This window comes from Callithrix jacchus, chromosome 16 (genome assembly GCF_049354715.1).
Source record: "Callithrix jacchus isolate 240 chromosome 16, calJac240_pri, whole genome shotgun sequence".
Classification (NCBI taxonomy): domain Eukaryota; kingdom Metazoa; phylum Chordata; class Mammalia; order Primates; family Cebidae; genus Callithrix; species Callithrix jacchus.
Genome location: NC_133517.1, coordinates 72388925 through 72407948, shown reverse-complemented (window position 1 = coordinate 72407948; position 19024 = coordinate 72388925). Strand labels below are relative to the sequence as shown.

Below are 19024 nucleotides of genomic sequence, written 5' to 3'. Positions count from 1 at the left end.
AGATCTCAGGAGTCGGGCCAGTGGGCTCAAGCATGCGCACTGAGACAAAATGGCAGAGTTTAACTGGTGTATGACCTTCTACGGACACGTGACTGGTAAGGGAAAACAACCTCAAGTCACTAAGAGGCAAAATGGTGGAATCTAAATGGTATATGACATTCCTCCGGGAACACTCAGCTGTCAGTAAGAGGCAAAAATGGTGGAGTTTAAATGCCTGGGTAAGGGGAAAATGCCTCAATTGAGCATATGTACAACTCCATAAGCACACTGCGCATGCTCCCCTCCCAAGTGCTGGCATGCCCCTGTGTATGTGGACAGCCCACCCAAGGGAAGAATCAGGGGAGAAGGGACGCAAGACTCCAGAGCCATGCCAACATATAAAACCCCAAGTCAAAGATCAAACCACACACGTGATCTCTCAAGTCTCCTGCTTGGCCCTCTTTCAAGGGTACTTTCTTTCATTCCCACTCTAAACCTTTTTTTCTTTTTTTGAGATGGTGTCTCACTCTGTCGCCCAGATTGGAGTGCAGTGGCACAATCTCAGCTCACTGCAACCTCCGGCTCCTGGATTCAAGCAATTCTCCTGCCTCAGCCTCCCTAGGAGTTGGGATTACAGGTGAACACCACCTCGCCCAGCTAATTTTTGTATTTTCAGTAGAGATAGGGTTTCACCATATTGGCTAGGCTGGTCTCAAACTCCTAACCTCAGAGGATCTGCCTGCCTCAGCCTCCCAAAGTGCTGGAATTACAGGTGTGAGCCACTGTGCCCAGTCATTCCTGCTCCAAACCTTTTAATGAACGTTCACTCCTGCTCTAAAACTTGCCTCAGCCTCTCTCTCTGCCTTATGCCCATTGGTGGAATTCTTTCTTCTAAGGGGGCAAGAATTGAAGTTGTTGCAGACCTGTACAGATTCACCACTGCTAACAGTATGACATTACGCTGCCCCTCATTACACGGCTTCGCACCACCTGCCAATTAGTGGCCTCACTCATCATTTTAGCCACCTCCTCACTTAAAGTGCAAATACCCCTGTGAAGAATAAAACTTACTGACAACTGACTGCAAGCTGTTCTGATTGTAGAGTCAGCTCGGTACCAAACCCATCTCCTAGTGACAGGGGAATTCCTGGGCTTGCAGGAAGGAGGAGAGATTCTCATTGTTTTCCTCTGGTGGTGGTGGGAAATCAGCCGAGTTAAGAAACTTTTGCCATCTGAAGCAAGTAGGCAGTACAAGGAAGAGGATCAGATTAGTAGACAGGACGGCTGCTTTCACACAGTAAAGAATTTGGCTGGTCTTTGTCACTGGTTCCTAGAAAGGGGCCTCTCAACCCTTGTAATACCGCAAGTGGTAGGAGCACCATTGTTACTCATGGGGGGCCCCTCAGACCTCACTTGCACTTATGCTCATGAGGCCACTCTTGGTGCACCCCTGGAGAGTGTACACAAATGAGATGACTCAGGGTGGGGTCTGGCCACACTAGAAATGCCCCTTGTTTGATTAGGCTTTGAGTTGTAGCTACGCAGGAGGCTGAGACAGGAGAATCCCTTGAACCCAGGAGTTGGGGGCTACAGTGAACCATGATTGTACCACTGCACTCCCGTCTGGGTGACAGAGCGATACCCTGCCTCTGAAAAAAAAAAAGATAGGAGAAGGAGGGGAAGATAAGGCAAATCTCTAACCCCTTTCACCACACAGTGCATCCACTATTTTTACCCTCAAATGCTAGGTTGCAATGTGTAAGGGAATGCAGGATTGGTGGCTTAACAATTCCAAGAAGAGAGATTTTTAACTGGGGATCCTTGAGTCCTCTGCCTTCCCACATCCTTGGCTGGGCTTCAGAGTGGGTCTGAGGAGCCCTTAATATTACATGCAAAGCTTTTATAAGTCCGTCTATTTTGTTTTCTGGAGAGAGTATCCTGTCAGCTAGGTTCTTAAGAGGAAACGGATGGCATACTGAAAGATGGACAAGAAGCAGTTTCCTGTGTTACCCCTTCCCATGCAAAGGGGTAACAGAAGCCAGTTTACTGAACTGTTTACAGAGTTGTGAGCAGGGTTGTGCACCAAAGTGCACCAAGGACTTGGCAATGTTGTGAAGACATTCTGCCTGTAGGCCTGCAGGGGAATGGACAGGGAGCCATTGACAGAACCCAGGGAATTGCAGCCTTGAGATAGGGGCCACCCAACTACAGGTGTGAACTTGGGTAGAGGCACAGAGCCTCTGTCAAGTCACCACTAGCTGAGAGGGTGCCAGTGAACAGGCACACCCCTCCCATCTCCAGCCAAGGCTTCTCATTGGCCTAACACAAACACAGAGAAAGGAGTCAGGGTAACACAGTCCATAAAGCTCAGTCTCTGCCTACAAAGATCAGCCTCCTTGGGCGTAGAAAAGGTCAGAGAATACATTTGGAGGCAACAAATTAAAAATAACTAGCACAAGGTCCATGGTTCTTATCAAATTCCTGCAGAGGTACCTGCCAATAAAATTTTCAGAAGTCCTGGCTTTACATCCCACCCGGAGAACCTTCTTCCATTTACACCCCAAGTCCTCATTAAATCCATATTCTCTTTCTCTTCTGATGGAACTTTAAACACATTTATTCCTGATAATCAGAGGTTCTGGGTGCCAGTGCTAACCGGGAGCCTATTTCTCATTATTTTATGTGGGGAAAATTACAGTGCATTGCAGTGCAACCCCAAACCTCCAGATAACCTCCTAAAGGGTAACTCAACTATAAAAGGAACATGAATACTTACAATGTTAGAACATAAAATGTTTAAACTTTGCTTGGTGATCACCAGACAATACGATTCTTAAGAAAGAGCTGTTTAGTTGGCAGTAACATGGCCTCTCTCATGCTCATCTTAAAACATGGGCATTTTGCGGGGGGAAGGGGTGTGAGTAGGGTCTGACTCTGTCACCTAGGCCAGAGTGCAGTGTGGTGTGATCATAGTTCACTGCAGCCTTGACCTCCTGGGCTCTGGTGATCCTCCCACCTCAGCCTCCTGAGTAGCTGGGACTACAGGTGGGTGCCACCATGCCTGTCTAATTTTTTTTAACTTTAAAAATGTTTTTGTAAGTTGCCAGGCTGGTCTCGAACTCCTGGGCTCAAGTGATCCTCTCACCTCGGCCTCCCAAAGCCCTGGGATTACAGGCGTAAGCCATGTTGCCCGGCGTCAACATGGGGTATCTTGTCTGCTGGTATAGGACATGTTCTTCAGAATACCAACAGCAGTGCTTCTCAACCCTCTTTTCACTGTCATCCCCCACCCCATCTTTTCAGGCCTTTTTCATTAACCACTCCCACTGTTTTAACATTTAACACACCACAAATATACTGTATAACTGTTTAAGTCTTCTATGATGTATGCCTGTGTTTAATGAGGAAAGAGTATTTTTCTCATGCTCCCCCTGAAGAACCCTTTTGTCACCTTGGGGGCGATATCACCACTGTTGAGAATGCACCATCGACAATATTTCCGATGTTTCACCAATTGTATTTGGAATGTAACTCAAGACCTTCCTGCCTGTCATTTGGTTAAAACTGTTGTATAAAGTTTTAAAATATAAATGTATATTTTCCCACATAAATGTCTTAAGATACCTATAAACTTTTTTTTTTTTTTTTTTTTGAGATGGGTCTTGCTCTGTCACCCAGGCTGGAGTGCAGTGGTGTGATCATAGCTCACTGCAACCTCTGCCTCCTGGGCTCAACTGATCCTCCCACCTCAACCTCCTGAGTAGCTGACTAAAAGCATGCGTTACCACACCCAGCTATTTTTTTGTTTGTTTGTAGAGACAGGGTTTTGCCATTTTGCCCAGGCTGTTCTCAAACTCTTGAGCTCAAGCGATCCTCTTGCCTCTGCCTCCCAAAGTGCTGGGATTACAGGCCTGAGTCATGGTGCTCGGCCCACCCTATAAATTTGTATGACTGCCTTATTGAGATATAATTCCCATATCACAAAGAGTACCCGAGGCTGGGTATGATGTCTCAGCTACTTGGGAGGCTGAGGTAGGAAGATTGCTTGAGCCTGGGAGGTGGAGGCTGCAGTGAGCGGAGGTTGTACCACTGTACTCCAGCTTGGCCAACAGAGTGAGACTGTGCCTCAAAAAAAAAAATTGTATGCTTGTAAAGCATACAATTCAGTGATTTTCAGTATATTCCCAGACTTGAGTAACTCTGACTAGTATCTAACTTTATAACATTTTTGTCACCCTCAAAAGAAGCCCCATAGGTTGTATAAATTTTTGATGATAAAAAAGCAAAAAGAATTCTACTGAGAAATGTGAGCCAGAGAGACATTCTGCAAGATTGTTTGTATATATTTTCCCAGTTCTACATTTGAAACCTACATCACTCCCAGAATTCAAAAAGTGCATTGTGGGCCGGGCGCGGTGGTTCACGCATGTAATCCCAGCACTTTGGGAGGCTGAGGTGGGTGGATCACGAGGTCAAGAGATCGAAACCATCCTGGTCAACATGGTGAAACCCCGTCTCTACTAAAAATACAAAAAATTAGCTGGGCACGGTGGCTCGTGCCTGTAATCCCAGCTACTCAGGAGGCTGAGGCAGGAGAATTGCCTGAACCCAGGAGGCGGCGGTTGCGGTGAGCCGAGATTGCGCCATTGCACTCCAGCCTGGGTAACAAGAGTGAAACTCCGTCTCAAAAAAAAAAAAAAAAGTGCATTGTGGCCAGCGGCCACTGCATCTGAACTTCATGTCAGGAGTGTGTAGAGGGGAAAACAAAAATAAGAAACATAAACGACATTGCAGTGTCCTGTGGTTTCTCATTTTTGTTATCTCTTGGCTAGTTTCCCAAGGTAGAAATCGCAGTCATCACTGATTCCTTTCTTTCCCTTACCTCCCACATTGAATCAGACCCCAAACCCTATGACTTCTCCATTAATATGTATTTGAAATCCATGCTCAGCTACTCATCTACTCTGCCATGACTTTAGTTCTTTTTATTATTTTATTTATTTATTTTTTTTAGACAGGGTCCCACCCTGTCACACAGGCTACAGTGCAGTGGCATGATCTTGGCTCACTGCAGCCTTGACCTCTCCGGCTCAGGCAATCCTCCCACCTCAGCCTCCCAGGTAGCTGGACAACAGGTGCACACCACCATGCTTGGCTAATTTTTTAAAAAATTTTTATAGAGATGGGGTCTTCCCATGATGCCCAGGCTGATTTTTTTTTTTTGAGACAGGATTTCACTCTTGTCACTCAGGCTGGAGTACAGTGGTGTGCTCCTGGCTCACTATAACCTCCACCTCCTGGGCTCAAGTGATCCTCCTGCCTCAGCCTCCCAAGTAACTGGGACTACAGGCATGCACCAGGCTGATTTCAAACTTCTGGACTCAAGTGATCCTCCTGTCTCAGCCTCTAAAAGTGCTGGGATTACAGGCCTTAGTTCTGAACCTCATTCTCTCTTACCTAAATTATTATAAAAGTCTCCTGTTTAGTTTTTCTCCTTACCAGTTCAGCAGTCACATTTAAAAACAACAATTGAATTGAACTGAATTCCTATTACCTATAGATTTAAATTCAATTCCTCAACTTGGTCTATGTGACCTATTACGATGTGGCCTCTTCCAGTCTATTCACCCACTTCTCCTACCTGCTTCTCCCTTCTGCTCGACATACCAATAGGTATCAGGTTTTCTGCAAGCCCTGAATTGTTGACCATTCTCCAAACAACTGACCTTTACAGAACTCTGTTCCTATGCAGGTACAATTCCTTCTGCCTAATATGTCTTTCCACCCAATAAAGCCATCAAACTCTGCCTGGGAGTATTGGCTCACGCCTGTAATTCCAGCACTTTGGGAGAGCAAGGTGGGGAGTTAATTTGAGGTCAGGAGTTCGAGACCAGCCTGGTCAACATAGGGAAACCCCACCTCTATTAAAAATTACCTGGGCATGGTGGAGCACACCTGTAATCCCAGCTACTCAGGACACTGAGGCAGGTGAATTGCTTCAACCTGGGAGGTGGAGGTTGCAATGAGTTGAGACTGTGCCATTGCACTCCAGCCTGAGAGACAGAGTGAGGCTCCATCAAAAAAAAAACCAACCAAACAAACAAACAAACAAAACCCACTGTGGGAAGCAAAAAGGTTCCTCTTTAAAGTTTTCTTTCATGTTGAAGAATAAGTGTGCTAATAACTGTTTGTCAAGCCCTATCCCATGTAGCTGTTAAACATGCCATGCTTACAGGCACGTAGTACATTCTATGTCCTTGTACCTTAACCAAGATATCTGTGCTGGATGTGCTCACAGGCATGTCCCAGCTCGCCATTGCTTTTACCTATTTAGAAAAGTTTTAAGTTGTAGCCAATTGGGTTTTACTTTAGATTGTGAGGTCTGGCTCCAACCAATGGAGATCAGACACAGCAGTAAAGACGACTCCAAATGCATAAGGGACAAATATGTCTGCTTTCCTTTATTCATTGTACTCTTGTGGCAAGATGGCTAGTGAGAGTACCCTTCCTGCAGTCCAGGAAGTAAAAATTGGGTTGCTGAAAGATCCTTTGTCTTAATGCTAATTTTTCTTTGTGGCACCAAGCAACTGTTTCCAACATCCACCAAACTCATTCATCCTTCAAAGGCCAATTGATCTCTTTTCCAAAGTGTTTCCCTTGCTCTGGAAGGTAAAGAGTTAGTCTGACAAGGTCAACAGATCGAGACCATCCTGGTCAACATGGTGAAACCCCGTCTCTACTAAAAATACAAAAAATTAGCTAGGCATGGTAGTGCGTGCCTGTAATCCCAGCTACTCAGGAATCTGAGGCAGGAGAATTGCCTGAACCCAGGAGTCGGAGGTTGGCGGTGAGCCAAGATCGTGCCATTGCACTCCAGCCTGGGTAACAAGAGTGAAACTCTGTCTCAAAAAAAAAATAAATAAATAAAAAGAGTTAGTCTGCTCCCTAGGAGGGCAAAGTAATATTTTTGTTAATTTCTGTTGCAGCATTTACCAGGTTATGCTGTAATTTTCCTCTTCACACACCAGTCTTTCCCAACATCAGCTGTCCTGGTAGGTGTTGTATGCACAACACAGATCAGAAGAAAAAAGGCATGGATGAGGTGGTTTGTAGAACAATGAAAGTGTTACATTAGTTAAGTCCTGGGGCAACAATGAAAGTGTTACATTAGTTAAGTCCTGGGGAGCTTATGTAGTCAAGATAAGCGAAGAAGCTGCAAGCTCTGCAGAATGTTCTGACTCAAGCAGGGTCAACCAGTCACCTGTGCAAATGAAGCACAGTTGGAATCTGCCCACATGGAGCAGAGGCTCCCACGGAGGCCAAATTCAGCCTGCAGGGCTTCCAGCTGCCCTGTCTGCCAGCCTCTTTTTCCATGGGTTTGACATTATAATAACTTTTCTAAAAAAAGCACCACAAATGAGACACATAGTAATCACATCCAGGGTAGTCTATTAAATGTCCCTTGAGGGGAAGCTCAGGATTTTGGAAGAAGTTGTAAACCCTTCCTTGAGGGTTTACTTGAGGTCCCTTCCTTGATACACACAGCCAGACGATACACCTTGGGTTGCAGCAGAGAAAGAGGTTTAATCATAGCGTCACCAAGTGAGAAGATGAGAGAACACCTTAAATCCATCTGCCCCCAAGGAACTTAGGGTTCGGGTTTTTAGGGTTTTGGAGTGGGCTGAAGTGGAGAGATCACTGGGGGCATGGGAATGAAGAAGCTGTGTTCTCATGCTGCTTCTGTGCCTCTGTGAGGATCTTCAACCTGGTTTCTGGAATTTGGGGTCTGAAAAACATCTTCAGCAGTCCTGAAACAAAAGACAGGATTCTAATGTCAGAGATCCTATCTATAGGAACAAAGGGAATATAAATGGTCACTATCTAGTGACTTTTAGCAACAAGGAAGTGCGCCAAATTGCAGCTGATAAATGCATTCGTTACAAATAACTATATTTGTGTCCAGAACCCAGCATGCCATTTTTGTCAACCCTGTGGAGGTGGTTTCATTTGTGCTCCAAAAGAGTGAGGTCATAGGTGAAAGAATTTGTGTTTTAGATAAGGCGGTCATCCCAGGCCCATGCCCTTCAAAGAGCTTGTGGATACTGCAGCCCAGAGGCTTCTCTCGCTATTTTCTGCTCATGTCTGTTGTGGGAGAGGGTTGTTTACTAATTCAACTGTCAGTCTTCCCTTTTTACCTATTCGATTTGGGCAGCAATGTGCTCAGTTCCAGAGGATAAAACACAATTGGCCTCAGCCAATCACGGCACCTCCATTCCCCCTTGGCAGTGATCGGTCTAGTCAGTGGGTGTGTGATCAGGTTCTGGCCAGTGAAAACGAAGGGGAAATCTACTGGGGGGTTTTGAAAATATGTTTCTCCTCGATAGGAGAGAGGCACATGAAAATAAAGCCCCCTTTGCCCCTTCCCTTCCTGCTTTGAACACTATCGTGTTAGAATGTGATGGGAGGAGTTGCTGCAGCCATTTGTAGTCAAGAAATAAGAAGCCTAAGGGAAGATGTCATCAAAATGCTGAGAATGATGCACAGGAAGGAAGAAAATGGCCTGGGCCCTTGAAAGCATCACCCAGCTGCTCTATCCGTCACAGGACTGCTTGCTTTAAACATTTCTTCAGTGAAGAATAAAGTTCTTATGGTTTAAAGCAGTGTAAGACACACTGTCTATAACTTGAAACTGAAAACACTCTTAAGAGACCCATATCAACACAGTTTCAACTATTATCCTTATTGACACTGATGCGTGAAAACAGCCGTGGCTGAGGAAAGGCAAAAACTCACTCTTCCAGTGCCCTGTGTCAGCTGACCAGGAGTCAAGGCAGTCTCTACAAACGCCTGTCCAGGATGACCCTCTCCAGGAGTAAACAGCAAGAGACAGTAAATACTGTTTAATAAGTGAATGAAAGAACAAAGGAAATGAAAGTAAAAATATAAGAACCTGATAAATTTTCCATACTTTCCCATGCCCTCAATATCCTCCAGGCATCGTACCCTAAGAGTTTATTTAGTCATTGTAAGAATGAGACAAGATTGCTGTGTTCACATTGTTCGCCTGCTAGCCTGGATGACAGATGTCCACACAACATACTATAATATAAGACAATCTAATGAACAAATTCATTTTTTTAAGACAGAGTCTCAGAGTCTCACTTTTTTTTTTTTTTTTTTTTTGAAGTGGAATCTCACTCTGTCTCCCAGGCTAGAGTGCAGTGGTATGATCTTGGCTCACTGCAACCTCCACCTCCCAGGGTCAAGCTATTCTCCTGCCTCAGCCTCCTAAATAGCTGGGATTGCAGGCACCTGCCACCACATCCAGCTAATTTTTGTATTTTTAGTAGAGATGGGTTTTTACCGTGTTGGCCAGGCTGGTCTCAAACTCCTGACCTCAAGTGATGCACCCACCCCGACCTTCCAAAGTGTTAGGATTACAGGCGTGTGCCACCACGTCTGGCCTCATTTATTCATTCTTGATTTCAGCCAAAGATGTTTATTAAATGGCTTTTCAAGAAGCTTATAGGCCAGGCACGGTGGCTCACGCCTATAATCCCAGCACTTTGGGAGGCCAAGCCAGGCAGATCACAAGATGAGGAGTTTGAGACCAGCCTGGCAAAATCCTGTCTCTACTAAAAATACAAAAAATTAGCCAAGCATGGTGGCAGGCAGCTGTAATCCCACCTACTTGGGAGGCTGAGGCAGGAGAATCACTTGAACCTGGGAGGTGGAGGTGGCAAGAGAGCTGAGATTGCACCATTGCACTCCAACCCCAGGTGACAGTACAAGACTCTGTCTCAAAAAAAAAAAGAAGCTTAGAGATGTAAAAGAAAGTCATTCTTTCCTGTTGCCCACATTTCTACAGCCCCATAAAAGAAGAACTGCTTTCTTGGAAATAGTAGAAGATAACCTCTGCCCTTCATTTCATTGGCCCCATCCTTACCCTTTACCCATCTATAGGATCATGAAGACTGACTTCTATGATGGGTGAAATGGGGCAGGAAAGACTGAGCCTATGTGGTTTAGGCCCCCTTGAGTTCTCTAAGACCTTCCCACCCACAGAGCATTTGCTACCTGCGCTCTGCTTCTTGTGCATATGGTCAGTACAATTTCTTTGGCAGGGTTTTCTTCCATGGAAATGAGACAATCAACTGGTCTAATGCATGGGGATGGCGTAGGAGGCCTGCGCCCCCAGGCTATCTCTCCAATCCAGCTTTACCTGTGACAAAGCTGGTCATTTTGATACGGGTGCCAGATAGTCTCAATTGGTTCAGAACCTTTGGGCATGTAGAATACATGGTTGCAAGCTGGGGAGGAGAAAAGGTTTAAGTATTCCTGGGAAGAGTCAATGGAGGCTAATTGGTGAGATGATATTTCTGGTGAGAAGAGAAGGAGGGGACATTTGCTATACAGATAGATGGGAAGTAGGGGAGGAGGCAAGAGTAGGAGTGATGGGGCAGTGCCATGGTGGCAGAGGGTAAGACACAGAGGTGCAGAAGAGCAAGCTGTGTTCTAAGAGCCACAGGCAGTTTTGCATCTACTGGGAGGCTCATGGTGGTCAGAGTTGAGCCAGAACAGAAGCGTCTCAAAATTTAGATACCTTGATGGTAGTAACCCGTATTTGTGCCTGAGTAGTTTGCTCAGTCTGCTTCATGCAGTAGAAGTTTGGGATTCTGAAGACCTCTTGCTGTTTTGTACTGTCTCTGTGCCTATCAGTCCATGCTGACAGAATACTTTCAGAAACCTTGAGGCTTTTGGTGTGTTGATATATCATTCACTCTGTTAGACAAAAGGTATGCCCGCAAATGTCATGAGATAAGCCCTTTTCTCCCTCGGCTTTCTTATGTGGTTGCTCTGGTCCAGGCTCTTTGGTGTCCCACTGTTTAACACAGAAGTTCTTCAAGACATGTTCTGAAGACCTGCACAGGTTTTTTGTAGTTTGCTGACTCTTACTTAGAACATTTTTTCCTAGCAGTGCCCAATATTTGACCTTTTCTCAGAAGTCATTTCTTAATTTTAACATTATTAGCCATCTGGAGAGGCTGGGATGTGGCAAAAAAAAAAAAAAAATTGTTTCCAATGTAGCAGTTTCTAGCTCCTATATATTCAAGGGTTTGGTTCTTTAGCTTACCTCTTTTCTCTTGCATTTTACCATAGGCAATGAGAAGAAGCCAAGTGGCATGCTTAATGTTCTACCTTGAGATCTCTTAGCTAGCACAGAGGTCAGCTGGTGGACAAGCTGCCCATTTTCTTTCTTTCTTTCTTTTTTGAGACAGAGTCTCACTCTGTTGCCTAGGCTGGAGAAAAGGGGCACAATCTCGGCTCACTGCAACCTCCGCCTCCTGGGTTCAAGCGATTCTCCCGCCTCAGACTCCCAAGTAGCTGGGATTACAGGCATGTGCTACCACACCTGGCTAATTTTTGTATTTTTAGTAGAAACAGGGATTCACCATGTTGGCCAGGTTGGTCTCAAACTCCTAACCTCAAATAATCTGCCCACCTCCACCTCCCAAAGTGCTGGGATTACAGGTGTGAGCCACAGCTCCCGGTTGCTCATTTTCATATACAAAGTTTTACTGGAATGCACCCATGCCTGTATACTAGTCTTGCATATGTCTGCATTTGAGTTACTGTGGAGGAGTTGAGTAGCTGCAGCAGAGACCATGCAGCCCACAAGCATGGAATAGTTACTCTCTAGCCTTTTATAGAATGAATTTTCCAACCCCTGACCAAGATGTTTGAGTCGATTAGGTGCATTTCTAATTTTCTACATGTTAGCACAGGTGACAGTGTTACCAAATTTCTGCCATAACAATGACTCCTTTCCCCGCTCTTCCCATAACAGTTTCCTCACAGCTAGAGTAGATAGTAAGAAGGCAAACGTCACTCTTCATTCAGTTCAGAGCTGGATCTATGACGCCAGTCTCAGCCTGATTGCACACACCACATAGCCATCCTCCAGCTGGAAGTTCTGTCTGCAAGCTGGCCACTCCAGGGAACCCACACACTTTCTCTGTGTGCCCTCAACCCCAAATCTAGAGCCTCCCTAGCAATTTAGCTGTGTACTAACTCTAGTCAGTGACAGAGAATAGAATTCACTTGAGCTGACATAAGGAATAAAAGATATATTATGAGGATTAAAGAACTTTCCGAATCACTGGGAGAACTGAGGAAATGGGTGCGCTTCCAGGAGTATCAATCAAAGCTGCCATTACAGCTCTGCTATTATAGCTTCAAAGAAGTCTCAGAAATGTAATGTTTAGCTTTTTCAACTGTATTCATCTGTTTAGGCAACCATAGCAAAATACCAGACTGAGTGGCTTAAACGATGGAAATTCATTTTCTCAGAATTCTGGGGCTTTTTGGATGTTTTTTTTTTTTTTGACAGGGTCTCACTGTGTCATCCAGGCTGGAGTGCAGTGGTGCAATCATGGTTCACTGGAGCCTTGAACTCCTAGGTTCAAGCAAACCTCAGCCTCCTGAGTAGCTGGACTGTAGGTGCATGCCACCATGCAAAGCGTTTTTAAAATTTTATTTGTTTGTAGAGATGGAGTCTCACTAACTATTGCCTAAACTGGTCTCAAACTCCTGGGCTCAAGTGGTCCTCCTGCCTCAGCCTCCTGAAGTATGGGGGCTACAGGTGTAAGTCACCATGTGTAGCCTCATTTTCTCACACTTCTGGAAGGTAGAAGTCTATGAGCAAGGTATGGTCAGTGTTAGTTTCCATGATGCCTCTCTTCCGGGTGTGCAGATGGCCACCTTCTTGCTGTGTTCTCACCTGGCCTCTCACCTGGCCTTTCCTCTGTGTGTACACAGACAGGGATGTCTCTGTTGCCTCTTGTCTTCTTGCAAGGACACCAGTCCTATCAGATTAGAGCCCCACTCTATGACTTCACTTAACCTCAAACACTCCCTTGAGGGCCTGTCTCCAAGTACAGCTACACTGGGGGTTACAGGTTCAACATAAGAATTTTGGGTGAAGGCCAGACACGGTGTCTCAATCCTATAGTCCCAGCACTTTAGGAAGCTGAGGCAGGCAGATCATTTGAGGTCAGGAGTTAGAGACCAGCCTGACCAACATAATGAAACCCTGTCTCTACTAAAAATACAAAAATTAGCAGGTTGTGGTGGTGCATACCTGTAATCTCAGCTACTCGGAGACTGAGGCATGAGAATTGTTTGAATCCAGAAGACAGAGGCTGCAGTGAGCCAAGATGGCACCATTCTGTTCTACCCTGGGGGGATAAAGAGTGAGACTCCCATCTCAAAAAAACAAAAAGAATTTTCGGTGGACACAATTCAGTTCATAACATCAACTCTTCTCTGCAGGAAAGCATAATGAAAGAAAGTTAGAATGGATATTGAGCAAACCAATTCACAATATCCACCACAGCTTTAAAAAATAAAGGTTAAATTATTCATTGCAATATAATTGCAAAAGTTCAGAAGCAACATAAGAAACAGATTAAATAAATACTGGTATATTTACACAATGGAATACTATGCAACTGTTAAAGAAAAGCATACAGGGAGCTCTATGATGAATGTCTGTACTATTATATTGCTGGGTGCAGTGGCTCATGACTATAATCCCAGCACTTTGGGAGTCTGGAGTAGGTGAATCACTTAAGCCTGGGAGTTGGAGATCAGCCCGGGCCATAGTATGATCCTGTCTCCACAAAAAATAAAATTAGCTGTGTGTGGTAGCACACACCTGTGGTCCCGGATGCTTGAGAGGCTGAGGTGGTAGGATTGCTTGAACCCTGGAGGCTGAGATTGTAGTGAGTTGAGATCACACCACTGCACTCCAGCTTGGAGTGAGATCCTGCCTCAAAAATTAAAAAAAAAAAAAAAAAAAAAGGGAAGAAAAGAAAACTCTCTGTGATATGTTGTTAAGTGAACAAACTAAAATTTAGAACAAAGTGAATAGTTTACTATCATATGTGTAGCAAAATAAATGAATGAATACCTGTCATCTATTTATTACCTATGTATGTGTATATGTATGTATGTTTGGGAAGTAGAAAAGTTCCTCTTTAAAGTTTCCTTTCTTGTTAAAGAATAAATCATAAGTCTGCTAATAACTCTTTGTGAAGCCCTATCCTATGTAGTTGTTAGACAGGCCATGCTTACAGGCACGTAGTACATTCTATATCCTTGTACCTTAACCAAGATATCTGTGCTGGATGTCCCAGCTTTCCATTGCCTTTACCTGTTTAGAAAAGTTTTAAGTTGTTAGCCAATCGGGTTTTAGTTTAGATTGTGAGGTCTGACTCCAGCCAAAGGAGCTCAGACACAGCAGTAAGGATGATCCCCAGTGCATAAGGGATAAATATGTCTGCTTTCCTTTGTTCGTTGTACTCTCATGGCAAGATGGCTAGTGAGAGTACCCTTTCTGCAGTCCAGGAAGTGAAAGTTGCCTTGCTGAAAGATCCTTGGTCTCAGTGCTAATTTTTCCTTTGTGGCACCGAGCATCTGTTTCCAACAGTATCTATATATGTAAGTAGTTAGGTAGGTATTTGCTCACATTTGGCATATCTGTGAATAATACACAAGAAACACACAACATTGGTTGCCCCAGTGGAGAGAGGAACTGGATGGCTTGGAGCCAGGGTGAGAGAGGACATTTCATTTTTTGTATGTATTTTGGAGGTTTTTGTTCATTTGTTTGTTTGTTGAGAGCAGATTCTGAGACCAAGTTTAGTGTCCAGGGTGTTGATTAGGAAATGGCCTTGGTATCTAAACCTGTGGAAGGGTGGGAAAAGAATTAGGATTGAGCAGAGGGGGAAGACCTGCAATTTGGACAGATTCCTTCATCAAGGCCATCAAGAACTCAAAGAGTTGTCTGGGCACCATGGCTTAAACCTATAATCCCAACACTTTGGGAGGCCAAGGCAGGAGGATGCTTGAGCCCAAGAGTTCACATCGAGGCTGGGCAACAAACTGAGACCCCTCTCTACAAAAAAATTTAAAAATTATAGGGCATGGTAGCATGTGCCTGTAGTCCCAGTTACTCAAGAGGCTGAGATGGGAGGATTGCTAGAACCTGGGCAGTTGCAGCTGCAGTGAGCCATGACTGTGCCACTGCACTCCAGCCTAGGTGACAGAGCAAGATTGTCTTAAAAAACAAACAAACAAATAACACTCAGGAGCTGAAATGTGCATTTAAGAGTTATCCTGCTTTGGGCAACTTGGACAGGCTTTTATACTTCTGCCTTGATCAGTCACCAGACGTGGGCTGCCTTGGAAAGGGCATGTGCTCCAGAAAGCACTCTCAAAGGTGGGCAACATGTACTTCCTTGGAGTCTGCGTGATGCCTCGCTGTGTCTGTCACTTATGGCCTATATGATCTGGCCTCTTGAAATGTCTCTGACGTTATCTCCACGTACTGTTCATTTCACTTGCTCTGCTCCTTACTGTTTCTTGAGTTTCCATCTCAGAGTCTTTTTTCTTACTGTTCCTGTCTTAATTGTTCCTCCCTTAAATAACAAAGAGGCCCATGCCTTCCTTCCTTCATACTTCTGCTGAAATATCGCCTTACTGAGAGGACTTCCCTGACCTCCTTACCTGAAATAGTGCACACTTTCTTCAGCATCCTAGCGTGTCTGTTTCTTTAACTTGCTTTACTTCTTTTTCTAATACTCATCACTGCTTAACATACATTTCTTTGTTCACTTTTTGTTGATGTTCATTTGTGGTCTCACCCACATTGTTCGGTGCACTGGTGTATCCTCGGTGCCTAAGATAACACAGTAATAGGCACACAGTAGGCTTTCAACAAATATTTGTTAAATGAATGAATGAAGGAATCAGGCACTGTGCTAAGTTGTAAGACAGAATTATAAGCAAAACGGAGGCAGGCCCTGTTCTCATGGAGTTTGCTGTCTGAATAGAAAGGCAAAATAATACATCAATCACACAAACATAAAGCTTCAGTCATGACATGGGCTACAATGGGGAAAAAAAATATGGTAGGAGAAGACCATATAGAAGAGCCTGGAAAGCTTCTGTGAGAAAGTGATGTGTAAGCTGAAATCTGAAGGATGAATAAGCTTCAACTAGGTAAAGGAACATGAAAGAATCTGGTTCATTTTTGGAAAAGATCCCTCTGGATTCAACAAGGAAGAGTGAATGAGAGGGAACAAGGATGAGTATCTATAGGACTGTTAGTTAGGAGGGCATGGAAATTCTTCAAGTGAGGGGTGATGGTTGCCTGAATTAGTGGTAGCCCTGGTGGTTAGGAGAAACAACTACATGTGAGAATTATTTATTACACAATAGATGAGGCTTGTTTATAAATTGTATATGGAAGGTAAGGAAAGGGAAGTTAAAAGAAGGACTTCTGGGTTTCCATCTAGCTGGATGGTTGGTTGAAAGAATATTGGAAGAGAAACAAATTTGTTTTGTTTTGTGTTTACATGTGTATATGGGGAAGAACAGTGAGAGAAAAGACAGATTATGATTTTGATTTTTGACATTTTGGTTTTGAGTTGTTATTGAGACTTGCTGTATGAGATGCCAAGCAGACCATGGTTATAAGTGAGGAGCTCAGACATGTAGCTTGGGCTGGAGAAGAAAATTTTTGAGTTGTCTGTCTAGGTGGTATTTGAAAATGGGGGTATGAATGAGATTGCCTAGGCAGAGAACATTCAGTAATAAGAGGAGAGGGATAGAATGACCTTGAGGGACTGACTTGGAAAAGAGATTAACAGAACTGACTAGAGATGTTGGAGGAAAAGGAGGAGAATGTGGTATCACCTCAAAAGTGTTCTAGAAAACGAGTCCTTAGCCACGTCAAACCTCCTGAAAAGGGACCTGACAACTAAAAAATACCAGTTGCATTAACAACATGGAGGTCACTGGTGATGCTAGTGATTTTTTCTTGTTGTTACAGGAGAAATGTTAAGGTTAGTGGAAAATTGATGAAATGGAAACATTGTGAGTATAAAGAGAAAGGAAAAGCGGAGGGACTATTTGGGGGTGGAAGTGGAGGGATTGAGAGTTTAGTTGGTAGTGTAAAGTTTCCAAGAAGATGGGTAGGAAAGTGAGTACCAGTAAAGGGCTTATTAAAATGCCAAAGAGGGATTCTCTTGTAACCGGAGGGAAGAAAGAAAATGGCAGGGTGCCGACCTGAGTAGATTTCTGTTTGGTAGAAGTGAGATGAAGGGATTGCCTTCTCTTTTCTCTGTAATGAAAGAGGAGGGATTAACTACTTTTCCGGGTGTTAAGTAAACGGATTGTTTTATATGTGAATGGATGCCTTAGCTCTCTAACTTTCACAGATAAGTAAATATATATCCACTCTTACAGCGGTGGGAACAGAAACAGTAGGTGTTTAACAAATACTAGATTGATTTTGATTCTAATCGTGATGATAATCAATCTGATGATGCTCTGATGGCAAGGAAAAATATAAGCTCCAATCAGGCCCCTGTCGTAAGCTGCCTGAGAAGTGAGAGGAATGAGGTTCACAGTTGGCTGGTCACAGCACAAGGAAAGGAAATCCACCCTCACGCTCCTTCTGGGTCCAGGACCCTAAGGGTTAAGATCAACGAGAGTTGGCCATCACTGTTTCCTAGAGCGGCCCCAGCATAGCCGCTAGGGGATATGGGGTAACTTCCTGTTTCTGTCTGACGGGTTTGAGGGTTTAGGAACCTGGGTTGGTGGGGTCAGAGACAGGGTGGGGGCTCCTTCCTCCTGGACTTTTGGGGGTGCTGGCGCCTTGGGTGTAGCCCCCAGAACAGTGAGTTCCTTCTTTGGGGGAAGGGAGCCGAGGGTTGCGGGCTAGAGTGGAAACAGCTCCGACCAGGCTGCAGTGGACGTCCGGGAGAGAGATCCCGCTGCTGCTCCCGCCGGCAGGCCACCGTCATCCTTGCCTGCCAGGTCCCTTAAAGCATCTTGTCCGCCGGAGACCGTCTGGTATCCTGGAACTTCACCCCCTAGTGTCTCCAGCTTGTCCCTGTTAGCGGTTCTTAAAACTAGGCTTCAGGCAGTGCATTTTCTTTGAAGGCTTTCTGATCAAAGCACGGCCCCACCTTAATCACCTGTTTGCTCTATAACAGTGAAAACAGCCCTTCCCCGTGGAGTGACATCTTAATGGCAGCCTTTTATGGCCTTGAATTTGCCACCATTTTGCTGAGCCACTGTTCCTGGGGCTCCTTTGCTGCCAAATTTAATAGTATTTTAGTAGGGAAAATGGTCGGATGGTAATGTGTTACCCAGAAGGAACTGTTCCTTCATGCTTCTTTTGTAAATACTTCGATGACAATACGTAACTAGGACAGCAAAATATATAACTCCATTCGAAAAACACCCCCTCCCTTTTTTTGCATTCAGGTGTATGGTTCCCCACCTCCCATTCAAACACTGAGGATATTAGTAATGTAGACAGTTTCATGCTTCTCTAGAACAAATCTACTTGCTAATGACTGTACTTGTCGAATGTCAACTCACTTTGTTACAAGGCTTAGGAATGTAGATCTATTTTCTAAAATGCCAGCCAATATATTCTAAAATAAAGGGACTCTTTGAGGTTTATTTGCAATTTGGGATTATGTTCAGCTCTGCTTCCTGATCTAGTTTACGATAATAAGTAAGTGGGTTAAAAAACGTCTGCATCTAGTCAGACTTGGAGCTCAATCCTGCTCTACCACTTTCTAGGTAACCTTAGGAGAATTTCTTCATACCTTTTAAACTCATCTGTAAAATGTTGGTAGTTGTTCATACACCTCAGAGAGCTATTGTAAGAATTAAATGACAAATATATGCAAATTATTTCATTGACTACCTGGCACATACTAGGCAGTAATGGTGAAAATACAATATAAGTACAGATGCTATTTTTGTTTTAAAAATATGTACATTTGAATATCCTTTTAGGTCCGTATTTTCTCCCAAATTATGATATTCTTCATATTCTGAAATGGATGCCAAAAGTCCATATGTTACTGCCTTCCTGTGGTAGATCACATTTTCTGGTCCCTTAAAATAGGTTAATGATTGTTGCCTCCAGAAGACAAAGTTTAGGCTGAAATGGATTTTG

At 44.2% G+C, this 19024-nt stretch overlaps 1 protein-coding gene and 1 long non-coding RNA gene across 13 annotated transcripts in view; one reads left to right on the top strand and one right to left on the bottom strand.

Moving 5' to 3' along the window:
* The first annotated feature begins 432 nt into the window (after nucleotides 1–432).
* The window catches only part of ZNF572 (zinc finger protein 572), a 23287-nt gene continuing 4695 nt past the window's right edge, over nucleotides 433–19024 (top strand). For 2 of the 11 annotated variants that reach the window (XM_008983278.6, XM_078353220.1), the window contains exon 1: nucleotides 17605–17725. The gene's annotated coding sequence lies outside the window, so the exon portion shown is untranslated. Of the gene's footprint in view, nucleotides 617–17604; nucleotides 18643–19024 lie in introns of those variants that run through there. The other 9 variants (XM_054246757.2, XM_078353221.1, XM_078353225.1 and 6 more) reach the window with 8 other exon arrangements.
* The window catches only part of LOC144579760 (uncharacterized), a 25228-nt gene continuing 13747 nt past the window's right edge, over nucleotides 7544–19024 (bottom strand). The window contains exon 3 of one of the 2 annotated variants that reach the window (XR_013528106.1): nucleotides 7544–7787. This is a non-coding gene — a long non-coding RNA (uncharacterized LOC144579760). The remainder of the gene's footprint in view (nucleotides 7788–19024) is intronic. The other variant, XR_013528107.1, reaches the window with a different exon arrangement.